Source organism: Bubalus kerabau, chromosome 5 (assembly GCF_029407905.1).
Source record: "Bubalus kerabau isolate K-KA32 ecotype Philippines breed swamp buffalo chromosome 5, PCC_UOA_SB_1v2, whole genome shotgun sequence".
NCBI classification, from domain to species: Eukaryota; Metazoa; Chordata; class Mammalia; order Artiodactyla; family Bovidae; genus Bubalus; species Bubalus kerabau.
In genome coordinates, this window is record NC_073628.1 from 11881225 (window position 1) to 11892474 (window position 11250).

Genomic DNA, 11250 nt, shown 5'->3' on the forward strand with positions numbered 1-11250 from the left:
TAATGAAATAGACTCTCTTCATCCCATCTCAGATGAACTTATCACTGGGCTTCTCCTCCAGGGGAGTTTAGGTGAGGTACTTCATGGAGAGCTGATTCTCTTTTGTCCCACACCCAGTCACCAGGTCTCTGTCACATATGCCTGCTCTGTCCTTTCTGGTCCTACTTGGTAAGTGGTGGCCCCAGTGGGTCCCTGAGCCATCCACCTCCTCCAGGGCCCAGAATGCCCCTTCCTTGCCTCCAGTGTTGCTGGTGAGAATGCAACACATGTATCGGGGGACCCAGGGTACACAGAGCCTTCAGCCTTTCTGAGCTTCCTCCAGGGGTGGAGCTACAAACTATTTGCTTGGAGCTGCCATGATTAGGCATTTTTGAAGTGGAAGCATCTGTTCTTTCCACTTGGAGACTCTCAGTAGATGCCCCAGCTGAGTCAGCAGGGGTCACAGGTTGATTTCCTTTCAGATTGACAGGTTTGATCTCCTTGTTTTATAAGGGACTCTCAAGAATCTTCTCAAGCATCACAGTTCAAAAGCTCAATTTACCCTTTCTTATGTTCCAGATCACACATTTGTACATTATTACTGGAAATATCATAGCTTTGACACTACAGACCTCTGTAGCAAAGTGAGTCTCTCCTTTTTAATACACTGTCCAGGTTTTTTATAGCATTTCTTCCTTCCAAGGAGCAAGTGTCTTTTAATTTTGTGGCTGCAGTCAAGGTCCATAGTGGTTTTGGAGCCCAAGAAAATAAAATCTGCCACTGTTTCCACTTTTCCCTCATCTGTTTGTGATGATGTGGTGGGACAGGATGCCATGAATGTTGAATATCTTTTTGTGAATAGTTTTTTGAATGTTGAGTTTTAAGACAGTTCTTGCACCTCCTCATCAAGAGGCTCTTTAGTTCTTCTTTGCTTTCTACCATTAGGGCAATGTCATCTTCATATTTGTGGATGTTGATACTTTTCCCAGCAATCTTTATTCCAGCTTGGGAACTATGTAGTCCAGCATATTGAATGATGTATACTATATAGAAGTTAAATAACCAGACTGAGAATGTATACCTTGTCACGCTTCTTTTCCAGTTTTAAATTGTTTCAGTTGTTCTATGTCTGATTCTAACTGCCACTTTTTGACCTACATACAGACTTTTCAGGAGACAGGCAAGGTGATCTGGTACTCCCCTTTCCTTAAGAATTTCCCACAGTTTGTTGTGGCCCACACAGTGAAAGGCTTTAGCATAGTCAGTGAAGCAGATGGAAATGTTTTCTGGGATTCCCTTGCTTTCTCTATGATCCAATGGATGTTGGCAATTTGATCTCTGGTTCCTCAAACCAGTTTGCACATCTTGAAGTTCTCAGTAGTGGTGAAGCTTAGCTTGAAGGATTTTGTCATTACCTTGCTAGCAAGTGAGATGAGCGCAATTGCATGATAGGTTGAACATTCTTTGGAATTGCCTTTCTTTTTGATTGGGATGAAAACTGAATGAAAACTTTTCCAGCACTGTGGCCACTGCTGAGTATTTCAAATTTGAAGACATGTTGAATGTAGCACTTTTACAGCCTCATTCTTTAGGATGTTTAAATAGCTCAGCTGGAATTCCATTACCTCTCCTAACATTGTTTGTAGTGATGCTTCGTAAGGCCCACATTGACTTCATACTCCAATATATCTGGCTTTACATGAGTGACCCAAGCATCATCCCTATCTCGGTCTTTATGACTGCTTTTGTACAGTTCTTCTGTGCGTTCTTGCTACCTCTCCTTAATCTCATCTGCTTCTGTTAGGTGTTTGATTTTTCTGTCCTTTACTGTGCCCATCCTTGGATGAAGTGTTCCTCTGGTAGCTCCAATTTTCCTGAGGCAATCTATACTCTTTACAATTCTATTATATTCCTCTAATTCTTGCAGTGTTCACTTATGAAGACTTTCTTATATCACCTTGCTATTCTCTGGAAGTCTGCATTCCATTGAGTATATCTTTCCCTTTCTCCTTTGCCTTTCACTTCTTTTATTTTCTCAGCTGTTTTTAAGGCCTCCTCAGGCAACCCCTTTTCCTTCTCACATTTGTTTTTCTTGTGGATTGTTTTGGTGACCACCTCCCATACAATGTTACAAGCCTCCATCCATATTTCTTCAGGCTTCCAGACCTAATCCCTTGAATCTATTTTTCATCTCTTCTATAAATTCATAAAGGATTTGATTTAGGTCATATCTGAATGGTCTAGTGGTTTTCCTCACTACTTCAATTTAAGCCTGAATACTGCTTGCTTCTGTCTAAGTTTGGTGCCAGATCACGACCCACCACTCCCAGTGGGTGTGGAGCAAAAACACACAATTTGAGGACTGTTACCCTGGGTTTGTGCTTGGCTTTTCACGTGCTTAGTGTTTGACTTTGATCAAGTCCCTTAACCTCGGTTTTCTCATCTGGACAATGGGCACCATGATGATAATTCCACCTCTAGATGCATGTGTGCCTGGTGAGAATAAGTGGCCCTGAGAGGGCTTTCTGGGTTCCTGAGTCTGGAACAAATATGAATTATTCTGTCACCTGGGGAGAAGGAAATCTGTTTAGAGGTTATGGCTGCCATCCCCAAGGCTAAATATTGATTCAAGCCAAATGACATCTATCTCTGAACCCTGGCCCAGAACTCTGACTGAGCTGATGCTTCTGTTTTCTGGGCCCCAACAAAAGCTAATGATTACTGGCTCAGATTGCTCCCTTCCCAGCCTTACCAGTCAGTCTTTCTTTGTCAACTACTTTTAGCCTGAAATCACACTGCAAGGAGAGTTGTAAGGCTTTTGGTCTTTTTTTGGTTTCCTACATCTCCAGTGTAGCAAGAAGCAGCTGTTATGGCTACTTGTCATAGCAACAACTATGGCAACCTGTACAGTTCAATCTCAGCCTGTTAAATGAAACTGTCCCCATTTGGCCCCTCATGTTTAAATTACCTACAGTTGCCTTAGAATCCTTCCTATGCTTGCTATTTAATGACCAAATATGTGTGGACTTAATCTAATTTTCTTTCCCAAGCATGATTCCAACCATGCAATGAAGTAACTAGACATTTAGTCATCTAACTACCTACAGGAATTGACAAAAACAAACCACCCATCATGCATCTCTTGCTTGCCCCAAAACAACATTGAAGTGATCTGCTGAAACAATGTGATACATTGGCATGTACAGTCCAGTAGGGGCACTTTTTATGGATTCATTTTCCACCTAGTGCAGAATGTCTACCACAAGCCTTGCCCTCCAGCAGCTGGTCACCTCGTTTTTGCAGATTCAGCCCAATCCAGATCCCTTCAACATCCCTCAGTAAAATTTAGAGAACAAACTCAGTCAAAGCTCTCGCTCCTGCAGAAAAGAGTTTTTTGTTTTTTTAGAAAACAATATTTGGTAACTCATTCAAAATCTTGCGCTTGGATTCAAAATCTTGGATTCAAGGTCGTGCACCAGAGGATGGGAAGCCTCCCCTTCCACCCAAGTCTTTCTCCACTCCAACCAGGACCAGAGCCTTCAGTGGACTCTGAGTCCTCATTGGTATTGTTCAGTTGCTAAGTCATGTCTGACTCTTTGTGATTACATGTTTGGCAACAAAACAGGCTTCCCTGTCTTTCACTATTTCGTGTAATTTCTTCAAACGCATGTTCTTTGAGTAGGTGATGCCATCTCACAATCTCATCCTTTTATTCACTCTCCTTCTGCCCACAATCTTTCCCAGCATCAGGGTCTCTTCCAATGAGCTGGATCTTCACATCATTGGCCTAAGTGTTGGAGCTTCATCTTCATTACCAGTCATTAGTCCTTCCATTGAACATTGCTCTATCACTTCCAGAACAAAACTCATATTTCCAATCACGTAACAATATTGAGCATTGATAAAGTTTAGTAGAACAAGGATCTTGTCCTCTGGGAAATCCCAGCACTGCTGCCCAGCCTTTCTCTTACCATTCTCTCTGCCTCGCATAGAATTGCTTCTCTACAGCTTCTCCAGCTTGAAATGGCCTGCTGACCCAAAATTGTCAGCTATCCAGGAATTGTTCCTTCCTCTTTCCTTAAAGACTTCTGCCTGCTCCCTGACTGTCCTCTGTACATCAGTTCACTTTAATCTCTCAGTCATGTCCAACTCTATGCTATATCATGGGGTGCAGCATGCTAGGCTTCCCTGTCCATCACTAACTCCCAGAGCTTGCTCAAACTCATGTCCATCAAGTTGATGTTTCCACCCAACAATTTCATCTTCTGTTTTCCCCTTTGCCTCCTGCCTTTAATCTTTCCCAGCATCGGGGTCTTTTATAATAAGTCAGTTCTACCCATCAATTGGCTAAAGTAATGGAGGTTCAGCTTCAGCATCAGTCCTTCCAATGAATATTCAGGACTGATTTCTTTTAGGATGGACTCTTAGGATCTCCTTGCAGTCCAAGCAACTCTCAAGAGTCTTGTCCAACACCACAGTTCAAAAGCATAAATTCTTTGGTGCTCAACTTTCTTTATTGTCCCACTCTCACATCCACTCATGACTTCTGGAAAAACCATAGCTTTGACTATACAGACCTTTGCTGGTAAAGTAATGTCTCTGCCTTTTAGTATGCTGTCAAGGTTTTTCATAGCTTTTCTTCCAAGGACCAAGTGTCTTTTTTTTTTTTTTTTTTTTTCACAGCTGCAGTCACTATCTGCAGTGATTTTGCAGCCCAGGGAAATAAAGTTTGTCACTGCTTTCATTGTTACTCCATGTATTAGCCATGAAATAATGGAACTGGATGCTGTGATCTTCGTTTTTTGATCTGTACATACTTCATAAAGATCATCCCCAAGAAAATTAAATGCAAAAAGGCAAAATGGTTGTCTGAGGATGCCTTAGAAATAACTTAGAAAAGAAGAGGCGCAAAAAGCAAAAGAGAAAAGAAACACATACCAATCTGAATGCAGGGTTCCAAAGATAGCAAGAAGAGATTTAAAAAAAGCCTTCCTAAGTGATCAGTGCAAAGATAAAGAGGAAAACAATAGAATGGGAAAGACCAGAGATCTGCTCAAGAAAATTAGAGGTAGGGAAGGATCATTTCATGCAAAGATGGGCCAAATAAAAGACAGAAATGGCATGGACCTAAGAGAAGCAGAATATATTAATAAGAGGTTGAAAGAATTTATAGAAGAACTATACAAAAGGATATTAATGACCCACATAAACATGATGGTGTGATCACTCACCTAGAGCTAGACATCCTGAAATGTGAAGGCCCCCTTAAGTCAAGAGGGCCTTAAGAAGCATCACTACGAGTAAAGCTAGTGGAGGTGATAGAATTGCAATTGAGCTATTTCAAACCCTAAAAGATGATGCTGTTAAGGTGCTGCACTTAAAATGCTAGCAAATTTGGAAAACTCAGCAGTGGCCACAGAACTGGAAAGGTCGTTTTCATTGCAATTCCAAAGAAAGGCGATTTCAAAGAATGTTCAACTACCACACAGTTGTACTCATCTCACATACTACCAAAGTAATTTCTTCAAGCAAGTCTTCAACAGTACATGAACTGTGAAAATCCATATGTTCAAGCTGGATTTAGGAAAGGCAGAGGAACCAGATATCAAATTGTCATCATCCGTTGGATCACAGAGAAAGCATGAGAATTCCAGAAATATATTTACTTCTGCTTTATTGACCATGCAAAAGCCTTTGACAGTATGGATCACAACAACCTGTGGAAAACTTACTGATATTGGAATACCAGACCATCTTACCTGCCTTCTGAGAAATCTGTGTGCAGGTCAAGAAGCAACACTTAGAACTGAACATGGAACAGCAGACTGGTTCCAAATCAGGAAAGGAGTAATTAAAGGCTGTATATTGTCACCCTGCTTATTTAAATTATATGCTGAGTACATCATGCGAAATGCCCAACTGGATGAAGCACAAGCTGGAATCATGGTTGCTGGGAAAAATATCAATAACCTCAGATATGCAGATGACACCACCCACATGGTAGAATGTGAAGAGAAACTAAAAAGCCTCTTGATGAAAGTGAAAGAGGAGAGTGAAACATCTGGCTTAAACTCCACATTCAGAAAATGAAGATTATGGCATTTGGTCCCATCGCTTCATGGCAAATAGATGGGAAAACAATGGAAAGAGTGAGAGACTATTTTTGGGGGCTCCAAAATCACTGCAGATGATGACAGCAGCCATGAAATTAAAAGATGCTTGCTTGTTTGAAGAAAATCTATGACAAGCCTAGCAGCAGTTTTAAAAGCAGAGACATTAATTTGCTGAAAAAGTTCAGTATAATCAAAGCTATGATTTTTCCAGTTGTCATGCATGGATGTGACAGTTGGAGCATAAAGTATGGTGAGTAATGAAGATTGAAGGTTTTGAACTGTGGTGTTGGACAAGACTCTTGAAAGTCCCTTGGACTACAAGGAGATCCAACAAGTCCATGCTAAAGTAAATCAATCCTGAATATTCATTGGAAGAACCGATGGTGAAGCTGAAACTCCAATACTTTGGCCAACTGATGTGAAGAACTTACTTATTAGAAAAGACCCGATTACTGGGAAATATTGAAGGCAGGAGAAGAAGAGGATGACAGAGGATGAGATGGTTGGATGATATCACCAACTCGATGACATGAGTTTGAGCAAGATCCAGGAGATGGTTAAGGACAGAGAATCCTGGTGGGCTGCAGTCCATGGGGTTGCAAAGAGTCGGATATGACTAAGCGACTGAACTGAACTGAACATACCCCATTGCAAATGCTATTTGTAATTGTCATGTTTCTCCAGCAAGACAGGGCTCCCCAAAGCCCCAACACATATCCCTAGTTAGTCTGCATGCATGCACAGAAGTCACTGCCTAGCATCCACAAGGCATTCAGTGAGTTCTGATTGCAGGGGGACCTCCATTTTAGTAGAAATAGAGGAGTAAAGGACACATTTATCCTCGTGTCTCAAACAACTTGAAAGTAGAAGAGATAAAAGAAAGAACAGTTTTTTTTACATCAAACATCAGGCAGCAGAGTATGGATTCCTGAGGCAGGGAGCAAGCAAGATGAGTTCTACCATCGTCCCAGCTCTAGAAATAGTTTCTAACACATACATGGAAGGGGTATCTAGGCAGAGACAAACAGTCTCCTCAAGAAGAGAGATTTGAGACTCTAGAAAGTTAGGGTTCACAAGAGAGAGTTACACACAGAGAACTGTGGGAGTGTACAGGTGATACCCCTTCAGTTTTCAGCAGAGATTTGATAGTACTAGTCAGTATTATAGGGAACAATCCTTGAGTCTCAATTTGAGCCAAGTCTAATGGTGTTCCCACCCACCAGCATGGAAATTACTCATAATTCCCATGACATCAGTATGGCTCTGAAGACAATATTGCCTTATTAGTGGGGAAGAGTAAACCTGGTCTAATTGCTGGTCTCATATCAGCTAAAAAACAAACAAACAAAAAAAACTGAACAGCAAGCTTTCAAAAAATACAATTGTTTCCAAGATATTAACAGTGTTTGCAAACAGTGCCAGGAATAATTTATAAAAATTAAAAAATATCTAATATCCAAAGGGTAAAATTTTCCATATCTAATATCCAAATTAAAATTTCCAAGTGAATTGTGAAAATATTTGTCCTAGGTCAATCACAATATTCTAAAATAATTATCCTCTAATTAAGATAAATACATACATTTAAACAGAAAAACATTTCCGATGTATAAAGAAGCAAGAAAATATCCATAATGAGGGAAAAATCAATGAGTAAAAACACAGTTAAAATATACATTACATAATTAGCAGGGAAGGGCATTAAAATGCTTACTACATCATTAATCCTTATATTCATGAAGCTGAAGAATATTGAGTATGTTAAATACAGACATGGAAAATACAAATGGAAAGACTGTGGGAAAAAATTAATTGTGCATCACAGAGATTTGAAACAACTTTAAGAATACTAAAATATATGTAAATGGAATCCTACAGGAAGTGAAAGGAGAATAGTGAAAAGAACATAATTATTGGCTGAGAAATTTCCAGATATCATGAAAGCTTTAAACCCATTATCACAGAAGCTCAATTAATTCAAGGACAAGAAATATGACAACTGCTTAAAAGCACATGATAATTAATTGTTTAAAACAATCAACTAAGGAAATGTAACCAGAAGGAAAAACAGACACAGTAGAACAAAAAATGGGAAAGACAGCAGATTAGGCATATGAAACAATGTTAGCCAGAGGACACTGGTGCCACATCTTTAAATACTGAGAGAAATGTAATTGACTCAGAGTTCTATACCCAAGAAAAATACATATCAAAAACAAGACAAAATACTCTCACAGACGTACAACAACTATAAGAACCAACAGACCAATGTAACAAGAAATGTTTTTTAAAAGGTCTCAAATGTGAGATCTCCATAATTCTAGTCATCTCAGTCCTTCAGAAGACCTTGATAAAGACAAACAAACACTAAAGTAGAAATAGTCATTGTGTTTCTACCCACTTCTAGAAAGTGTTGCTAACTCCTCAGTACTGTATCTTGCAATGCTGGTGGACTAATTGGAGAAGTGATGTGAACAGAAATAAGAAAGGTGAGACAGGTAGGTCAGAATGTGAAGTAACATAGACAAGGTATTTAGAAGCTGAAGAATTGAGAGAGATGTGGGACCTGAGTTGGAAAAGCAGTTTTCAAACCAAATTGCATCATGTGCTAAGTATAATCCTCACTTCAGTCCTTAGAAGTTCTCTACTGACCAGTCTGCCTTTTTTTCTGGAGCACAGTTCAGATCCATCTAGCTGTTTCTCATTGCTGTTCCTTCCCCTTGGCTCCCACACTGTGCCCAGCCGTTCAGCCTAATCCATTCAGAAAAGCTTTGTTCCTTAGGGCAGGCACTGCAGGCTACCTACAAAAAGATCTATTCTCTACTTCTCTTTCAAAACTGAAAATAGTTTGTTATATAGTCAAGAGCCCAGTAGCTATGGGACTGCATTTCCTGCCCACTCGTGCTCTTAGTCCTGACGGGTGACTTAGAGATGCAAGGAGATCTGTAAGAGGGATTTCTTGGAAGACTGCTTTCAAGGAGCTGATTCAGCTGAGAGATGGCACTCTTCCCTTCCCCACCTACTTCCTAACTGTTGTCTGGATTTTAGTTGTGATGGCTGGAACTCTTGCAGTTGTATTGGACAATCATGTAAACTTGGAGATGGATAGCACCCAAGCTCTGGCTTGTCTACTTCCAGCTTTGTTTCAGTGGGAGAGAAAAATCAAGTTTATCTTGCTAAAGTTATAGTTGTTTTAGTTTTTTGCAATGTGCATCCAAACTTAATCCTGATACTAGTATTTGTTTAATATGATCAGATCAGATCAGATCAGATCAGTCGCTCAGTCGTGACCGACTCTTTGCAACCCCATGAATCGCAGCACGCCAGGCCTCCCTGTCCATCACCAACTCCCAGAGTTCACTCAGACTCACGTCCATCGAGTCAGTGATGCCATCCAGCCATCTCATCCTCTGTCATCCCCTTCTCCTCCTGCCCCCAATCCCTCCCAGCATCAGAGTCTTTTCCAATGAGTCAACTCTTTGCATGATACAGCCTTATTATTTTGTTGTGTTTAGTGAATATATTTATATTTTACATTTTTATAATTTTTATTTTATAAATTGATTCATCAACCATTATACCTAAATTGTATAAAAGCAAAATTATGATTATAAGCATGCTTTCCTTAGTTTTTGCATTTTCATATTTTCTTATCTTCTTTCCTTTCTTCTTTTCTCCATATTCGTACAGCCTGGGCCATGTCCTCTCTTATAAGCTCATCCATATCCATATCTACAGGCCAAAACAGACTGAGAGCTGTGTGGGGAGAACCAAAGAAGAATGAATTATGGGGACATGAATGAAGGGTAGTGGCTTTTGCTACTCATCATGAATGTTCTTCAGTAGGATCACATTCCTCTGCCCTTCTGTGTGCCCACCACCCCCAGGTTTGCCATGACCATGGAAGATACTTCGGCCAGTGGAATTTGAGTAGAGGTGATATGTCACTTCCAATTGGAAGTATTATTTTCTGTCCCACTAGCTGGAATGCAGATGTAATGACAGGAGCTGGAGCAGCCATGTTAGACCAGAGGTAAGTAGCACAGGCAGAAGATGTGATATGACAAGAAAGAAGTGGGCCATCATCTCTGTAGAGAGACCTGCACTAACATTATATGAAAGAGAATTGAAATTGTGTTGTATTTAAGACAATGTTATTTAGTGTTTGATCACAGTTGTTGAACCTGTAGCCGAACACTCAGAATAACTGATCTTTGTGTTAGCCTTGTCTTGACATTAGGGTCTGCATGAGACAATATCTACTTACGTATGCTTAGAAGTAAGTCAAGTGACAGCCCTGCCCTCTGGAAGCTGTGCTCTAGTGTGGGATTCAGAAACTGAAGTGAGAACAAAGCTACATGGCAGCAGAGCTTCAAGATCTTGTAAGAACCCTTGGGAGGGGAATCTCAATCATTCCTGAACTCAGGAGGTTGCTTGAAGCAGGGACAATTCTCTCTCAGTCTCTTCATAAATAGGCCATGATGCCAAGTTTCATGTAAAAGTGATTTATTTCAAATTCCTTCCAGAGTGTTTTCCCTTTTGATCCAGTGCTTAAGATATGCGTTTGAGTACTGGTTTGGGAAGATTGCAAATTGAGAAGGTAACAGGCAGGTAGGCTAGGGGTCTCCAAATGGAGGAAATAGCCTGCAAGTGTCAGACATTTTCTCTCTCTTAAGCAGCAGGAGGAAACAAACTAGGGATAGTTTTTCCTTCTCTATACAAATTTAAAAAGAGGTTTCTCTTAAAATACTGTGTTGCCATAATGACACCTGGTTTCACCTGAAGTTAACTATTCTCAAACCTAGGGATGCCTTTTTCTTATGGAAATGTTTGTCTTAAGCTATGCTAATGTACTATGCATTTACTCCAAACTCTGTCTTCAAGTTGGTTCAGCCTCTTGGCTCAGAACCAACTTGTAAAACAGTATGTTATACTTAGAGATTGCTCCCCTAATCTATGTAAATGAAACTATTTGTATGGTGATCTGCCATTCTTCAAGATTCAAGTTAATAATTTTATGGCTCAGGATGAACAATTTGGTGCCAAGATTGTCCCCAAATGCATCTTATGGGTGAGGGGCCTGGTGCCATTCTGAGTTTTAAGACATTCCTTTCTTTCATTAACAGACTGCTAGTGACTATATAACATCCAGTTGAAG